The sequence below is a fragment of the Phyllobates terribilis genome, unplaced genomic scaffold (genome assembly GCF_046119375.1).
Source record: "Phyllobates terribilis strain yellow unplaced genomic scaffold, ASM4611937v1 Scaffold_142__1_contigs__length_4687701, whole genome shotgun sequence".
Lineage (NCBI taxonomy): Eukaryota > Metazoa > Chordata > Amphibia > Anura > Dendrobatidae > Phyllobates > Phyllobates terribilis.
The window spans coordinates 1,259,914-1,275,665 of NW_027362902.1; the positions used below are offsets into that span (position 1 = coordinate 1,259,914).

The 15,752-nt window shown below is 44.9% G+C and overlaps 12 non-coding genes across 12 annotated transcripts; all 12 read left to right on the forward strand.

Annotated features, from left to right (window-relative positions):
• Positions 1-551: 551 nt before the first annotated feature.
• Positions 552-742, forward strand: LOC141206457 (U2 spliceosomal RNA). Its single transcript, XR_012277013.1, has one exon. It is a non-coding gene; the product is annotated as a U2 spliceosomal RNA (small nuclear RNA).
• A 1,115-nt stretch (positions 743-1,857) lies between these two features.
• On the forward strand, positions 1,858-2,048 carry LOC141205983 (U2 spliceosomal RNA). The gene has a single exon (XR_012276652.1). It is a non-coding gene; the product is annotated as a U2 spliceosomal RNA (small nuclear RNA).
• Positions 2,049-3,164: 1,116 nt separating this feature from the next.
• On the forward strand, positions 3,165-3,355 carry LOC141206458 (U2 spliceosomal RNA). The gene has a single exon (XR_012277014.1). It is a non-coding gene; the product is annotated as a U2 spliceosomal RNA (small nuclear RNA).
• A 1,115-nt stretch (positions 3,356-4,470) lies between these two features.
• On the forward strand, positions 4,471-4,661 carry LOC141206459 (U2 spliceosomal RNA). Its single transcript, XR_012277015.1, has one exon. It is a non-coding gene; the product is annotated as a U2 spliceosomal RNA (small nuclear RNA).
• A 1,115-nt stretch (positions 4,662-5,776) lies between these two features.
• On the forward strand, positions 5,777-5,967 carry LOC141206460 (U2 spliceosomal RNA). The gene has a single exon (XR_012277016.1). It is a non-coding gene; the product is annotated as a U2 spliceosomal RNA (small nuclear RNA).
• A 1,114-nt stretch (positions 5,968-7,081) lies between these two features.
• On the forward strand, positions 7,082-7,272 carry LOC141206461 (U2 spliceosomal RNA). The gene has a single exon (XR_012277017.1). It is a non-coding gene; the product is annotated as a U2 spliceosomal RNA (small nuclear RNA).
• Positions 7,273-8,084: 812 nt separating this feature from the next.
• LOC141205989 (U2 spliceosomal RNA) lies at positions 8,085-8,275 on the forward strand. Its single transcript, XR_012276658.1, has one exon. It is a non-coding gene; the product is annotated as a U2 spliceosomal RNA (small nuclear RNA).
• Positions 8,276-9,390: 1,115 nt separating this feature from the next.
• Positions 9,391-9,581, forward strand: LOC141206462 (U2 spliceosomal RNA). The gene has a single exon (XR_012277018.1). It is a non-coding gene; the product is annotated as a U2 spliceosomal RNA (small nuclear RNA).
• A 1,118-nt stretch (positions 9,582-10,699) lies between these two features.
• Positions 10,700-10,890, forward strand: LOC141206463 (U2 spliceosomal RNA). Its single transcript, XR_012277019.1, has one exon. It is a non-coding gene; the product is annotated as a U2 spliceosomal RNA (small nuclear RNA).
• A 1,115-nt stretch (positions 10,891-12,005) lies between these two features.
• Positions 12,006-12,196, forward strand: LOC141206464 (U2 spliceosomal RNA). Its single transcript, XR_012277020.1, has one exon. It is a non-coding gene; the product is annotated as a U2 spliceosomal RNA (small nuclear RNA).
• A 1,115-nt stretch (positions 12,197-13,311) lies between these two features.
• On the forward strand, positions 13,312-13,502 carry LOC141206465 (U2 spliceosomal RNA). Its single transcript, XR_012277021.1, has one exon. It is a non-coding gene; the product is annotated as a U2 spliceosomal RNA (small nuclear RNA).
• Positions 13,503-14,617: 1,115 nt separating this feature from the next.
• LOC141206466 (U2 spliceosomal RNA) lies at positions 14,618-14,808 on the forward strand. Its single transcript, XR_012277022.1, has one exon. It is a non-coding gene; the product is annotated as a U2 spliceosomal RNA (small nuclear RNA).
• Positions 14,809-15,752: the final 944 nt, after the last annotated feature.

Sequence of the window (15,752 nt, forward strand, 5' to 3'; positions counted from 1 at the left end):
AAGTTTGGTTGATTAGTCTGTGGCATTCTGTTAAACTGTTGCTTATGGCGGTCTCTGTGAGCTTCTCAGCGACATTCAGCCAGCCAGGTATCCTGCCTGCAGTAGATGGAATGTGGCAATGGAACGCTGGCTGCGCGTGTCATAATAGGCTCTGAGCCTTTATATACCTGTGCACAGCAGCAGCCACCTTCAGTCTGCTGCTGGACAGCCAGCAGCAGCAGCAGCAGGAGAGGTATGTAATCAGGAGCCCTCCTGCTAAGGGTAGACAGCTGCTCGTTCCACCCCACCCCCCGCCTTAATTGGTTCTCCTCCCTTCCAACGGTGTTGAGGCGGGTGGGAACAGCAGGGGGTGAAGGTGCTGTGTTTAAAGAGGTGGAGTTATGCAGATCTAAAACGCGTGGATTGCAGCAGCAGCAAGCCGAAAAGTGCAGGCATGTAAGGGATCTAGAGGTTGACAACATGTCTTCTTAACGGGAGTCCAGGAGCTCATTTCCACAAATGGACTTTTCAGGATCCTTGGGTGGCTCCGTAGTTTGAAACCAATTCTGGTTATCGCTTCTCGGCCTTTTGGCTAAGATCAAGTGTAGTATCTGTTCTTATCAGTTTAATATCTGATACGTCCCCTATCTGGGGACCATATATTAAATGGATTTTTAGAACAGGGAGATGGAAAAAGAGCTTGCTCTGTCCACTCCACGCATTGACCTGGTATTGCAGTATCTCCAGGACCGGTGCACCCCTTCTTTAATGCAGTTTCTAAAATCAGAAAGAATTGAATTCAATGTTTTTTGTTCATTTTGCTTGTTTGTCGGATTTTGGGATGGACTCTTTGGCTTTGCTTTTCTTCTCCTCATTGGATTTTTCATGTTCAAAGTTGCAGAAGCCAGATTACAAGCTCATTTTGGTTCAACTTCAGCAACTGTGCATTGCATTGCCATGTAATGTGATGCAATGCTATCTTTCTAGCTCTCCCTTTTTACTTCCTTTTGGATAAACAGACATATTAGGCAAGCATTTTGGAGCTTTCACCTAAATAACTACAGGTGGTGAGATAAGCTGCACAATATAATTGACCTTTCAGTATATTGTTGCACACACACCATCTATTTAGCAAATGCCCTTGTTATCAACAGCAGCCTTTTAAACTCACCTGAGCTAACAGGTATGTGCGCTGGTTACTCTGCTGCGCTTAAAATTTCTTTTTTGGTTTGCTACAATGCCTTTTCTGAAACGTTGTCTCCTTCTGCTGGAACACTGACTTCTTTCATTTAATGCCTGCAGACTATAAAAGAGAACCCAACCCAAAAAGTTTGGTTGATTAGTCTGTGGCATTCTGTTAAACTGTTGCTTATGGCGGTCTCTGTGAGCTTCTCAGCGACATTCAGCCAGCCAGGTATCCTGCCTGCAGTAGATGGAATGTGGCAATGGAACGCTGGCTGCGCGTGTCATAATAGGCTCTGAGCCTTTATATACCTGTGCACAGCAGCAGCCACCTTCAGTCTGCTGCTGGACAGCCAGCAGCAGCAGCAGCAGGAGAGGTATGTAATCAGGAGCCCTCCTGCTAAGGGTAGACAGCTGCTCGTTCCACCCCACCCCCCGCCTTAATTGGTTCTCCTCCCTTCCAACGGTGTTGAGGCGGGTGGGAACAGCAGGGGGTGAAGGTGCTGTGTTTAAAGAGGTGGAGTTATGCAGATCTAAAACGCGTGGATTGCAGCAGCAGCAAGCCGAAAAGTGCAGGCATGTAAGGGATCTAGAGGTTGACAACATGTCTTCTTAACGGGAGTCCAGGAGCTCATCTCCACAAATGGACTTTTCAGGATCCTTGGGTGGCTCCGTAGTTTGAAACCAATTCTGGTTATCGCTTCTCGGCCTTTTGGCTAAGATCAAGTGTAGTATCTGTTCTTATCAGTTTAATATCTGATACGTCCCCTATCTGGGGACCATATATTAAATGGATTTTTAGAACAGGGAGATGGAAAAAGAGCTTGCTCTGTCCACTCCACGCATTGACCTGGTATTGCAGTATCTCCAGGACCGGTGCACCCCCTTCTTTAATGCAGTTTCTAAAATCAGAAAGAATTGAATTCAATGTTTTTTGTTCATTTTGCTTGTTTGTCGGATTTTGGGATGGACTCTTTGGCTTTGCTTTTCTTCTCCTCATTGGATTTTTCATGTTCAAAGTTGCAGAAGCCAGATTACAAGCTCATTTTGGTTCAACTTCAGCAACTGTGCATTGCATTGCCATGTAATGTGATGCAATGCTATCTTTCTAGCTCTCCCTTTTTACTTCCTTTTGGATAAACAGACATATTAGGCAAGCATTTTGGAGCTTTCACCTAAATAACTACAGGTGGTGAGATAAGCTGCACAATATAATTGACCTTTCAGTATATTGTTGCACACACACCATCTATTTAGCAAATGCCCTTGTTATCAACAGCAGCCTTTTAAACTCACCTGAGCTAACAGGTATGTGCGCTGGTTACTCTGCTGCGCTTAAAATTTCTTTTTTGGTTTGCTACAATGCCTTTTCTGAAACGTTGTCTCCTTCTGCTGGAACACTGACTTCTTTCATTTAATGCCTGCAGACTATAAAAGAGAACCCAACCCAAAAAGTTTGGTTGATTAGTCTGTGGCATTCTGTTAAACTGTTGCTTATGGCGGTCTCTGTGAGCTTCTCAGCGACATTCAGCCAGCCAGGTATCCTGCCTGCAGTAGATGGAATGTGGCAATGGAACGCTGGCTGCGCGTGTCATAATAGGCTCTGAGCCTTTATATACCTGTGCACAGCAGCAGCCACCTTCAGTCTGCTGCTGGACAGCCAGCAGCAGCAGCAGCAGGAGAGGTATGTAATCAGGAGCCCTCCTGCTAAGGGTAGACAGCTGCTCGTTCCACCCCACCCCCCGCCTTAATTGGTTCTCCTCCCTTCCAACGGTGTTGAGGCGGGTGGGAACAGCAGGGGGTGAAGGTGCTGTGTTTAAAGAGGTGGAGTTATGCAGATCTAAAACGCGTGGATTGCAGCAGCAGCAAGCCGAAAAGTGCAGGCATGTAAGGGATCTAGAGGTTGACAACATGTCTTCTTAACGGGAGTCCAGGAGCTCATCTCCACAAATGGACTTTTCAGGATCCTTGGGTGGCTCCGTAGTTTGAAACCAATTCTGGTTATCGCTTCTCGGCCTTTTGGCTAAGATCAAGTGTAGTATCTGTTCTTATCAGTTTAATATCTGATACGTCCCCTATCTGGGGACCATATATTAAATGGATTTTTAGAACAGGGAGATGGAAAAAGAGCTTGCTCTGTCCACTCCACGCATTGACCTGGTATTGCAGTATCTCCAGGACCGGTGCACCCCTTCTTTAATGCAGTTTCTAAAATCAGAAAGAATTGAATTCAATGTTTTTTGTTCATTTTGCTTGTTTGTCGGATTTTGGGATGGACTCTTTGGCTTTGCTTTTCTTCTCCTCATTGGATTTTTCATGTTCAAAGTTGCAGAAGCCAGATTACAAGCTCATTTTGGTTCAACTTCAGCAACTGTGCATTGCATTGCCATGTAATGTGATGCAATGCTATCTTTCTAGCTCTCCCTTTTTACTTCCTTTTGGATAAACAGACATATTAGGCAAGCATTTTGGAGCTTTCACCTAAATAACTACAGGTGGTGAGATAAGCTGCACAATATAATTGACCTTTCAGTATATTGTTGCACACACACCATCTATTTAGCAAATGCCCTTGTTATCAACAGCAGCCTTTTAAACTCACCTGAGCTAACAGGTATGTGCGCTGGTTACTCTGCTGCGCTTAAAATTTCTTTTTTGGTTTGCTACAATGCCTTTTCTGAAACGTTGTCTCCTTCTGCTGGAACACTGACTTCTTTCATTTAATGCCTGCAGACTATAAAAGAGAACCCAACCCAAAAAGTTTGGTTGATTAGTCTGTGGCATTCTGTTAAACTGTTGCTTATGGCGGTCTCTGTGAGCTTCTCAGCGACATTCAGCCAGCCAGGTATCCTGCCTGCAGTAGATGGAATGTGGCAATGGAACGCTGGCTGCGTGTGTCATAATAGGCTCTGAGCCTTTATATACCTGTGCACAGCAGCAGCCACCTTCAGTCTGCTGCTGGACAGCCAGCAGCAGCAGCAGCAGGAGAGGTATGTAATCAGGAGCCCTCCTGCTAAGGGTAGACAGCTGCTCGTTCCACCCCACCCCCCGCCTTAATTGGTTCTCCTCCCTTCCAACGGTGTTGAGGCGGGTGGGAACAGCAGGGGGTGAAGGTGCTGTGTTTAAAGAGGTGGAGTTATGCAGATCTAAAACGCGTGGATTGCAGCAGCAGCAAGCCGAAAAGTGCAGGCATGTAAGGGATCTAGAGGTTGACAACATGTCTTCTTAACGGGAGTCCAGGAGCTCATCTCCACAAATGGACTTTTCAGGATCCTTGGGTGGCTCCGTAGTTTGAAACCAATTCTGGTTATCGCTTCTCGGCCTTTTGGCTAAGATCAAGTGTAGTATCTGTTCTTATCAGTTTAATATCTGATACGTCCCCTATCTGGGGACCATATATTAAATGGATTTTTAGAACAGGGAGATGGAAAAAGAGCTTGCTCTGTCCACTCCACGCATTGACCTGGTATTGCAGTATCTCCAGGACCGGTGCACCCCTTCTTTAATGCAGTTTCTAAAATCAGAAAGAATTGAATTCAATGTTTTTTGTTCATTTTGCTTGTTTGTCGGATTTTGGGATGGACTCTTTGGCTTTGCTTTTCTTCTCCTCATTGGATTTTTCATGTTCAAAGTTGCAGAAGCCAGATTACAAGCTCATTTTGGTTCAACTTCAGCAACTGTGCATTGCATTGCCATGTAATGTGATGCAATGCTATCTTTCTAGCTCTCCCTTTTTACTTCCTTTTGGATAAACAGACATATTAGGCAAGCATTTTGGAGCTTTCACCTAAATAACTACAGGTGGTGAGATAAGCTGCACAATATAATTGACCTTTCAGTATATTGTTGCACACACACCATCTATTTAGCAAATGCCCTTGTTATCAACAGCAGCCTTTTAAACTCACCTGAGCTAACAGGTATGTGCGCTGGTTACTCTGCTGCGCTTAAAATTTCTTTTTTGGTTTGCTACAATGCCTTTTCTGAAACGTTGTCTCCTTCTGCTGGAACACTGACTTCTTTCATTTAATGCCTGCAGACTATAAAAGAGAACCCAACCCAAAAAGTTTGGTTGATTAGTCTGTGGCATTCTGTTAAACTGTTGCTTATGGCGGTCTCTGTGAGCTTCTCAGCGACATTCAGCCAGCCAGGTATCCTGCCTGCAGTAGATGGAATGTGGCAATGGAACGCTGGCTGCGCGTGTCATAATAGGCTCTGAGCCTTTATATACCTGTGCACAGCAGCAGCCACCTTCAGTCTGCTGCTGGACAGCCAGCAGCAGCAGCAGCAGGAGAGGTATGTAATCAGGAGCCCTCCTGCTAAGGGTAGACAGCTGCTCGTTCCACCCCACCCCCCGCCTTAATTGGTTCTCCTCCCTTCCAACGGTGTTGAGGCGGGTGGGAACAGCAGGGGGTGAAGGTGCTGTGTTTAAAGAGGTGGAGTTATGCAGATCTAAAACGCGTGGATTGCAGCAGCAGCAAGCCGAAAAGTGCAGGCATGTAAGGGATCTAGAGGTTGACAACATGTCTTCTTAACGGGAGTCCAGGAGCTCATCTCCACAAATGGACTTTTCAGGATCCTTGGGTGGCTCCGTAGTTTGAAACCAATTCTGGTTATCGCTTCTCGGCCTTTTGGCTAAGATCAAGTGTAGTATCTGTTCTTATCAGTTTAATATCTGATACGTCCCCTATCTGGGGACCATATATTAAATGGATTTTTAGAACAGGGAGATGGAAAAAGAGCTTGCTCTGTCCACTCCACGCATTGACCTGGTATTGCAGTATCTCCAGGACCGGTGCACCCCTTCTTTAATGCAGTTTCTAAAATCAGAAAGAATTGAATTCAATGTTTTTTGTTCATTTTGCTTGTTTGTCGGATTTTGGGATGGACTCTTTGGCTTTGCTTTTCTTCTCCTCATTGGATTTTTCATGTTCAAAGTTGCAGAAGCCAGATTACAAGCTCATTTTGGTTCAACTTCAGCAACTGTGCATTGCATTGCCATGTAATGTGATGCAATGCTATCTTTCTAGCTCTCCCTTTTTACTTCCTTTTGGATAAACAGACATATTAGGCAAGCATTTTGGAGCTTTCACTTAAATACTACAGGTGGTGAGATAAGCTGCACAATATAATTGACCTTTCAGTATATTGTTGCACACACACCATCTATTTAGCAAATGCCCTTGTTATCAACAGCAGCCTTTTAAACTCACCTGAGCTAACAGGTATGTGCGCTGGTTACTCTGCTGCGCTTAAAATTTCTTTTTTGGTTTGCTACAATGCCTTTTCTGAAACGTTGTCTCCTTCTGCTGGAACACTGACTTCTTTCATTTAATGCCTGCAGACTATAAAAGAGAACCCAACCCAAAAAGTTTGGTTGATTAGTCTGTGGCATTCTGTTAAACTGTTGCTTATGGCGGTCTCTGTGAGCTTCTCAGCGACATTCAGCCAGCCAGGTATCCTGCCTGCAGTAGATGGAATGTGGCAATGGAACGCTGGCTGCGCGTGTCATAATAGGCTCTGAGCCTTTATATACCTGTGCACAGCAGCAGCCACCTTCAGTCTGCTGCTGGACAGCCAGCAGCAGCAGCAGCAGGAGAGGTATGTAATCAGGAGCCCTCCTGCTAAGGGTAGACAGCTGCTCGTTCCACCCCACCCCCCGCCTTAATTGGTTCTCCTCCCTTCCAACGGTGTTGAGGCGGGTGGGAACAGCAGGGGGTGAAGGTGCTGTGTTTAAAGAGGTGGAGTTATGCAGATCTAAAACGCGTGGATTGCAGCAGCAGCAAGCCGAAAAGTGCAGGCATGTAAGGGATCTAGAGGTTGACAACATGTCTTCTTAACGGGAGTCCAGGAGCTCATCTCCACAAATGGACTTTTCAGGATCCTTGGGTGGCTCCGTAGTTTGAAACCAATTCTGGTTATCGCTTCTCGGCCTTTTGGCTAAGATCAAGTGTAGTATCTGTTCTTATCAGTTTAATATCTGATACGTCCCCTATCTGGGGACCATATATTAAATGGATTTTTAGAACAGGGAGATGGAAAAAGAGCTTGCTCTGTCCACTCCACGCATTGACCTGGTATTGCAGTATCTCCAGGACCGGTGCACCCCTTCTTTAATGCAGTTTCTAAAATCAGAAAGAATTGAATTCAATGTTTTTTGTTCATTTTGCTTGTTTGTCGGATTTTGGGATGGACTCTTTGGCTTTGCTTTTCTTCTCCTCATTGGATTTTTCATGTTCAAAGTTGCAGAAGCCAGATTACAAGCTCATTTTGGTTCAACTTCAGCAACTGTGCATTGCATTGCCATGTAATGTGATGCAATGCTATCTTTCTAGCTCTCCCTTTTTACTTCCTTTTGGATAAACAGACATATTAGGCAAGCATTTTGGAGCTTTCACCTAAATAACTACAGGTGGTGAGATAAGCTGCACAATATAATTGACCTTTCAGTATATTGTTGCACACACACCATCTATTTAGCAAATGCCCTTGTTATCAACAGCAGCCTTTTAAACTCACCTGAGCTAACAGGTATGTGCGCTGGTTACTCTGCTGCGCTTAAAATTTCTTTTTTGGTTTGCTACAATGCCTTTTCTGAAACGTTGTCTCCTTCTGCTGGAACACTGACTTCTTTCATTTAATGCCTGCAGACTATAAAAGAGAACCCAACCCAAAAAGTTTGGTTGATTAGTCTGTGGCATTCTGTTAAACTGTTGCTTATGTGAAGGTGCTGTGTTTAAAGAGGTCGAGTTATGCAGATCTAAAACGCGTGGATTGCAGCAGCAGCAAGCCGAAAAGTGCAGGCATGTAAGGGATCTAGAGGTTGACAACATGTCTTCTTAACGGGAGTCCAGGAGCTCATCTCCACAAATGGACTTTTCAGGATCCTTGGGTGGCTCCGTAGTTTGAAACCAATTCTGGTTATCGCTTCTCGGCCTTTTGGCTAAGATCAAGTGTAGTATCTGTTCTTATCAGTTTAATATCTGATACGTCCCCTATCTGGGGACCATATATTAAATGGATTTTTAGAACAGGGAGATGGAAAAAGAGCTTGCTCTGTCCACTCCATGCATTGACCTGGTATTGCAGTATCTCCAGGACCGGTGCACCCCTTCTTTAATGCAGTTTCTAAAATCAGAAAGAATTGAATTCAATGTTTTTTGTTCATTTTGCTTGTTTGTCGGATTTTGGGATGGACTCTTTGGCTTTGCTTTTCTTCTCCTCATTGGATTTTTCATGTTCAAAGTTGCAGAAGCCAGATTACAAGCTCATTTTGGTTCAACTTCAGCAACTGTGCATTGCATTGCCATGTAATGTGATGCAATGCTATCTTTCTAGCTCTCCCTTTTTACTTCCTTTTGGATAAACAGACATATTAGGCAAGCATTTTGGAGCTTTCACCTAAATAACTACAGGTGGTGAGATAAGCTGCACAATATAATTGACCTTTCAGTATATTGTTGCACACACACCATCTATTTAGCAAATGCCCTTGTTATCAACAGCAGCCTTTTAAACTCACCTGAGCTAACAGGTATGTGCGCTGGTTACTCTGCTGCGCTTAAAATTTCTTTTTTGGTTTGCTACAATGCCTTTTCTGAAACGTTGTCTCCTTCTGCTGGAACACTGACTTCTTTCATTTAATGCCTGCAGACTATAAAAGAGAACCCAACCCAAAAAGTTTGGTTGATTAGTCTGTGGCATTCTGTTAAACTGTTGCTTATGGCGGTCTCTGTGAGCTTCTCAGCGACATTCAGCCAGCCAGGTATCCTGCCTGCAGTAGATGGAATGTGGCAATGGAACGCTGGCTGCGCGTGTCATAATAGGCTCTGAGCCTTTATATACCTGTGCACAGCAGCAGCCACCTTCAGTCTGCTGCTGGACAGCCAGCAGCAGCAGCAGCAGGAGAGGTATGTAATCAGGAGCCCTCCTGCTAAGGGTAGACAGCTGCTCGTTCCACCCCACCCCCCGCCTTAATTGGTTCTCCTCCCTTCCAACGGTGTTGAGGCGGGTGGGAACAGCAGGGGGTGAAGGTGCTGTGTTTAAAGAGGTGGAGTTATGCAGATCTAAAACGCGTGGATTGCAGCAGCAGCAAGCCGAAAAGTGCAGGCATGTAAGGGATCTAGAGGTTGACAACATGTCTTCTTAACGGGAGTCCAGGAGCTCATCTCCACAAATGGACTTTTCAGGATCCTTGGGTGGCTCCGTAGTTTGAAACCAATTCTGGTTATCGCTTCTCGGCCTTTTGGCTAAGATCAAGTGTAGTATCTGTTCTTATCAGTTTAATATCTGATACGTCCCCTATCTGGGGACCATATATTAAATGGATTTTTAGAACAGGGAGATGGAAAAAGAGCTTGCTCTGTCCACTCCACGCATTGACCTGGTATTGCAGTATCTCCAGGACCGGTGCACCCCTTCTTTAATGCAGTTTCTAAAATCAGAAAGAATTGAATTCAATGTTTTTTGTTCATTTTGCTTGTTTGTCGGATTTTGGGATGGACTCTTTGGCTTTGCTTTTCTTCTCCTCATTGGATTTTTCATGTTCAAAGTTGCAGAAGCCAGATTACAAGCTCATTTTGGTTCAACTTCAGCAACTGTGCATTGCATTGCCATGTAATGTGATGCAATGCTATCTTTCTAGCTCTCCCTTTTTACTTCCTTTTGGATAAACAGACATATTAGGCAAGCATTTTGGAGCTTTCACCTAAATAACTACAGGTGGTGAGATAAGCTGCACAATATAATTGACCTTTCAGTATATTGTTGCACACACACCATCTATTTAGCAAATGCCCTTGTTATCAACAGCAGCCTTTTAAACTCACCTGAGCTAACAGGTATGTGCGCTGGTTACTCTGCTGCGCTTAAAATTTCTTTTTTGGTTTGCTACAATGCCTTTTCTGAAACGTTGTCTCCTTCTGCTGGAACACTGACTTCTTTCATTTAATGCCTGCAGACTATAAAAGAGAACCCAACCCAAAAAGTTTGGTTGATTAGTCTGTGGCATTCTGTTAAACTGTTGCTTATGGCGGTCTCTGTGAGCTTCTCAGCGACATTCAGCCAGCCAGGTATCCTGCCTGCAGTAGATGGAATGTGGCAATGGAACGCTGGCTGCGCGTGTCATAATAGGCTCTGAGCCTTTATATACCTGTGCACAGCAGCAGCCACCTTCAGTCTGCTGCTGGACAGCCAGCAGCAGCAGCAGCAGCAGGAGAGGTATGTAATCAGGAGCCCTCCTGCTAAGGGTAGACAGCTGCTCGTTCCACCCCACCCCCCGCCTTAATTGGTTCTCCTCCCTTCCAACGGTGTTGAGGCGGGTGGGAACAGCAGGGGGTGAAGGTGCTGTGTTTAAAGAGGTGGAGTTATGCAGATCTAAAACGCGTGGATTGCAGCAGCAGCAAGCCGAAAAGTGCAGGCATGTAAGGGATCTAGAGGTTGACAACATGTCTTCTTAACGGGAGTCCAGGAGCTCATCTCCACAAATGGACTTTTCAGGATCCTTGGGTGGCTCCGTAGTTTGAAACCAATTCTGGTTATCGCTTCTCGGCCTTTTGGCTAAGATCAAGTGTAGTATCTGTTCTTATCAGTTTAATATCTGATACGTCCCCTATCTGGGGACCATATATTAAATGGATTTTTAGAACAGGGAGATGGAAAAAGAGCTTGCTCTGTCCACTCCACGCATTGACCTGGTATTGCAGTATCTCCAGGACCGGTGCACCCCTTCTTTAATGCAGTTTCTAAAATCAGAAAGAATTGAATTCAATGTTTTTTGTTCATTTTGCTTGTTTGTCGGATTTTGGGATGGACTCTTTGGCTTTGCTTTTCTTCTCCTCATTGGATTTTTCATGTTCAAAGTTGCAGAAGCCAGATTACAAGCTCATTTTGGTTCAACTTCAGCAACTGTGCATTGCATTGCCATGTAATGTGATGCATTGCTATCTTTCTAGCTCTCCCTTTTTACTTCCTTTTGGATAAACAGACATATTAGGCAAGCATTTTGGAGCTTTCACCTAAATAACTACAGGTGGTGAGATAAGCTGCACAATATAATTGACCTTTCAGTATATTGTTGCACACACACCATCTATTTAGCAAATGCCCTTGTTATCAACAGCAGCCTTTTAAACTCACCTGAGCTAACAGGTATGTGCGCTGGTTACTCTGCTGCGCTTAAAATTTCTTTTTTGGTTTGCTACAATGCCTTTTCTGAAACGTTGTCTCCTTCTGCTGGAACACTGACTTCTTTCATTTAATGCCTGCAGACTATAAAAGAGAACCCAACCCAAAAAGTTTGGTTGATTAGTCTGTGGCATTCTGTTAAACTGTTGCTTATGGCGGTCTCTGTGAGCTTCTCAGCGACATTCAGCCAGCCAGGTATCCTGCCTGCAGTAGATGGAATGTGGCAATGGAACGCTGGCTGCGCGTGTCATAATAGGCTCTGAGCCTTTATATACCTGTGCACAGCAGCAGCCACCTTCAGTCTGCTGCTGGACAGCCAGCAGCAGCAGCAGCAGGAGAGGTATGTAATCAGGAGCCCTCCTGCTAAGGGTAGACAGCTGCTCGTTCCACCCCACCCCCCGCCTTAATTGGTTCTCCTCCCTTCCAACGGTGTTGAGGCGGGTGGGAACAGCAGGGGGTGAAGGTGCTGTGTTTAAAGAGGTGGAGTTATGCAGATCTAAAACGCGTGGATTGCAGCAGCAGCAAGCCGAAAAGTGCAGGCATGTAAGGGATCTAGAGGTTGACAACATGTCTTCTTAACGGGAGTCCAGGAGCTCATCTCCACAAATGGACTTTTCAGGATCCTTGGGTGGCTCCGTAGTTTGAAACCAATTCTGGTTATCGCTTCTCGGCCTTTTGGCTAAGATCAAGTGTAGTATCTGTTCTTATCAGTTTAATATCTGATACGTCCCCTATCTGGGGACCATATATTAAATGGATTTTTAGAACAGGGAGATGGAAAAAGAGCTTGCTCTGTCCACTCCACGCATTGACCTGGTATTGCAGTATCTCCAGGACCGGTGCACCCCTTCTTTAATGCAGTTTCTAAAATCAGAAAGAATTGAATTCAATGTTTTTTGTTCATTTTGCTTGTTTGTCGGATTTTGGGATGGACTCTTTGGCTTTGCTTTTCTTCTCCTCATTGGATTTTTCATGTTCAAAGTTGCAGAAGCCAGATTACAAGCTCATTTTGGTTCAACTTCAGCAACTGTGCATTGCATTGCCATGTAATGTGATGCAATGCTATCTTTCTAGCTCTCCCTTTTTACTTCCTTTTGGATAAACAGACATATTAGGCAAGCATTTTGGAGCTTTCACCTAAATAACTACAGGTGGTGAGATAAGCTGCACAATATAATTGACCTTTCAGTATATTGTTGCACACACACCATCTATTTAGCAAATGCCCTTGTTATCAACAGCAGCCTTTTAAACTCACCTGAGCTAACAGGTATGTGCGCTGGTTACTCTGCTGCGCTTAAAATTTCTTTTTTGGTTTGCTACAATGCCTTTTCTGAAACGTTGTCTCCTTCTGCTGGAACACTGACTTCTTTCATTTAATGCCTGCAGACTATAAAAGAGAACCCAACCCAAAAAGTTTGGTTGATTAGTCTGTGGCATTCTGTTAAACTGTTGCTTATGGCGGTCTCTGTGAGCTTCTCAGCGACATTCAGCCAGCCAGGTATCCTGCCTGCAGTAGATGGAATGTGGCAATGGAACGCTGGCTGCGCGTGTCATAATAGGCTCTGAGCCTTTATATACCTGTGCACAGCAGCAGCCACCTTCAGTCTGCTGCTGGACAGCCAGCAGCAGCAGCAGCAGGAGAGGTATGTAATCAGGAGCCCTCCTGCTAAGGGTAGACAGCTGCTCGTTCCACCCCACCCCCCGCCTTAATTGGTTCTCCTCCCTTCCAACGGTGTTGAGGCGGGTGGGAACAGCAGGGGGTGAAGGTGCTGTGTTTAAAGAGGTGGAGTTATGCAGATCTAAAACGCGTGGATTGCAGCAGCAGCAAGCCGAAAAGTGCAGGCATGTAAGGGATCTAGAGGTTGACAACATGTCTTCTTAACGGGAGTCCAGGAGCTCATCTCCACAAATGGACTTTTCAGGATCCTTGGGTGGCTCCGTAGTTTGAAACCAATTCTGGTTATCGCTTCTCGGCCTTTTGGCTAAGATCAAGTGTAGTATCTGTTCTTATCAGTTTAATATCTGATACGTCCCCTATCTGGGGACCATATATTAAATGGATTTTTAGAACAGGGAGATGGAAAAAGAGCTTGCTCTGTCCACTCCACGCATTGACCTGGTATTGCAGTATCTCCAGGACCGGTGCACCCCTTCTTTAATGCAGTTTCTAAAATCAGAAAGAATTGAATTCAATGTTTTTTGTTCATTTTGCTTGTTTGTCGGATTTTGGGATGGACTCTTTGGCTTTGCTTTTCTTCTCCTCATTGGATTTTTCATGTTCAAAGTTGCAGAAGCCAGATTACAAGCTCATTTTGGTTCAACTTCAGCAACTGTGCATTGCATTGCCATGTAATGTGATGCATTGCTATCTTTCTAGCTCTCCCTTTTTACTTCCTTTTGGATAAACAGACATATTAGGCAAGCATTTTGGAGCTTTCACCTAAATAACTACAGGTGGTGAGATAAGCTGCACAATATAATTGACCTTTCAGTATATTGTTGCACACACACCATCTATTTAGCAAATGCCCTTGTTATCAACAGCAGCCTTTTAAACTCACCTGAGCTAACAGGTATGTGCGCTGGTTACTCTGCTGCGCTTAAAATTTCTTTTTTGGTTTGCTACAATGCCTTTTCTGAAACGTTGTCTCCTTCTGCTGGAACACTGACTTCTTTCATTTAATGCCTGCAGACTATAAAAGAGAACCCAACCCAAAAAGTTTGGTTGATTAGTCTGTGGCATTCTGTTAAACTGTTGCTTATGGCGGTCTCTGTGAGCTTCTCAGCGACATTCAGCCAGCCAGGTATCCTGCCTGCAGTAGATGGAATGTGGCAATGGAACGCTGGCTGCGCGTGTCATAATAGGCTCTGAGCCTTTATATACCTGTGCACAGCAGCAGCCACCTTCAGTCTGCTGCTGGACAGCCAGCAGCAGCAGCAGCAGGAGAGGTATGTAATCAGGAGCCCTCCTGCTAAGGGTAGACAGCTGCTCGTTCCACCCCACCCCCCGCCTTAATTGGTTCTCCTCCCTTCCAACGGTGTTGAGGCGGGTGGGAACAGCAGGGGGTGAAGGTGCTGTGTTTAAAGAGGTGGAGTTATGCAGATCTAAAACGCGTGGATTGCAGCAGCAGCAAGCCGAAAAGTGCAGGCATGTAAGGGATCTAGAGGTTGACAACATGTCTTCTTAACGGGAGTCCAGGAGCTCATCTCCACAAATGGACTTTTCAGGATCCTTGGGTGGCTCCGTAGTTTGAAACCAATTCTGGTTATCGCTTCTCGGCCTTTTGGCTAAGATCAAGTGTAGTATCTGTTCTTATCAGTTTAATATCTGATACGTCCCCTATCTGGGGACCATATATTAAATGGATTTTTAGAACAGGGAGATGGAAAAAGAGCTTGCTCTGTCCACTCCACGCATTGACCTGGTATTGCAGTATCTCCAGGACCGGTGCACCCCTTCTTTAATGCAGTTTCTAAAATCAGAAAGAATTGAATTCAATGTTTTTTGTTCATTTTGCTTGTTTGTCGGATTTTGGGATGGACTCTTTGGCTTTGCTTTTCTTCTCCTCATTTAATTTTTCATGTTCAAAGTTGCAGAAGCCAGATTACAAGCTCATTTTGGTTCAACTTCAGCAACTGTGCATTGCATTGCCATGTAATGTGATGCAATGCTATCTTTCTAGCTCTCCCTTTTTACTTCCTTTTGGATAAACAGACATATTAGGCAAGCATTTTGGAGCTTTCACCTAAATAACTACAGGTGGTGAGATAAGCTGCACAATATAATTGACCTTTCAGTATATTGTTGCACACACACCATCTATTTAGCAAATGCCCTTGTTATCAACAGCAGCCTTTTAAACTCACCTGAGCTAACAGGTATGTGCGCTGGTTACTCTGCTGCGCTTAAAATTTCTTTTTTGGTTTGCTACAATGCCTTTTCTGAAACGTTGTCTCCTTCTGCTGGAACACTGACTTCTTTCATTTAATGCCTGCAGACTATAAAAGAGAACCCAACCCAAAAAGTTTGGTTGATTAGTCTGTGGCATTCTGTTAAACTGTTGCTTATGGCGGTCTCTGTGAGCTTCTCAGCGACATTCAGCCAGCCAGGTATCCTGCCTGCAGTAGATGGAATGTGGCAATGGAACGCTGGCTGCGCGTGTCATAATAGGCTCTGAGCCTTTATATACCTGTGCACAGCAGCAGCCACCTTCAGTCTGCTGCTGGACAGCCAGCAGCAGCAGCAGCAGGAGAGGTATGTAATCAGGAGCCCTCCTGCTAAGGGTAGACAGCTGCTCGTTCCACCCCACCCCCCGCCTTAATTGGTTCTCCTCCCTTCCAACGGTGTTGAGGCGGGTGGGAACAGCAGGGGGTGAAGGTGCTGTGTTTAAAGAGGTGGAGTT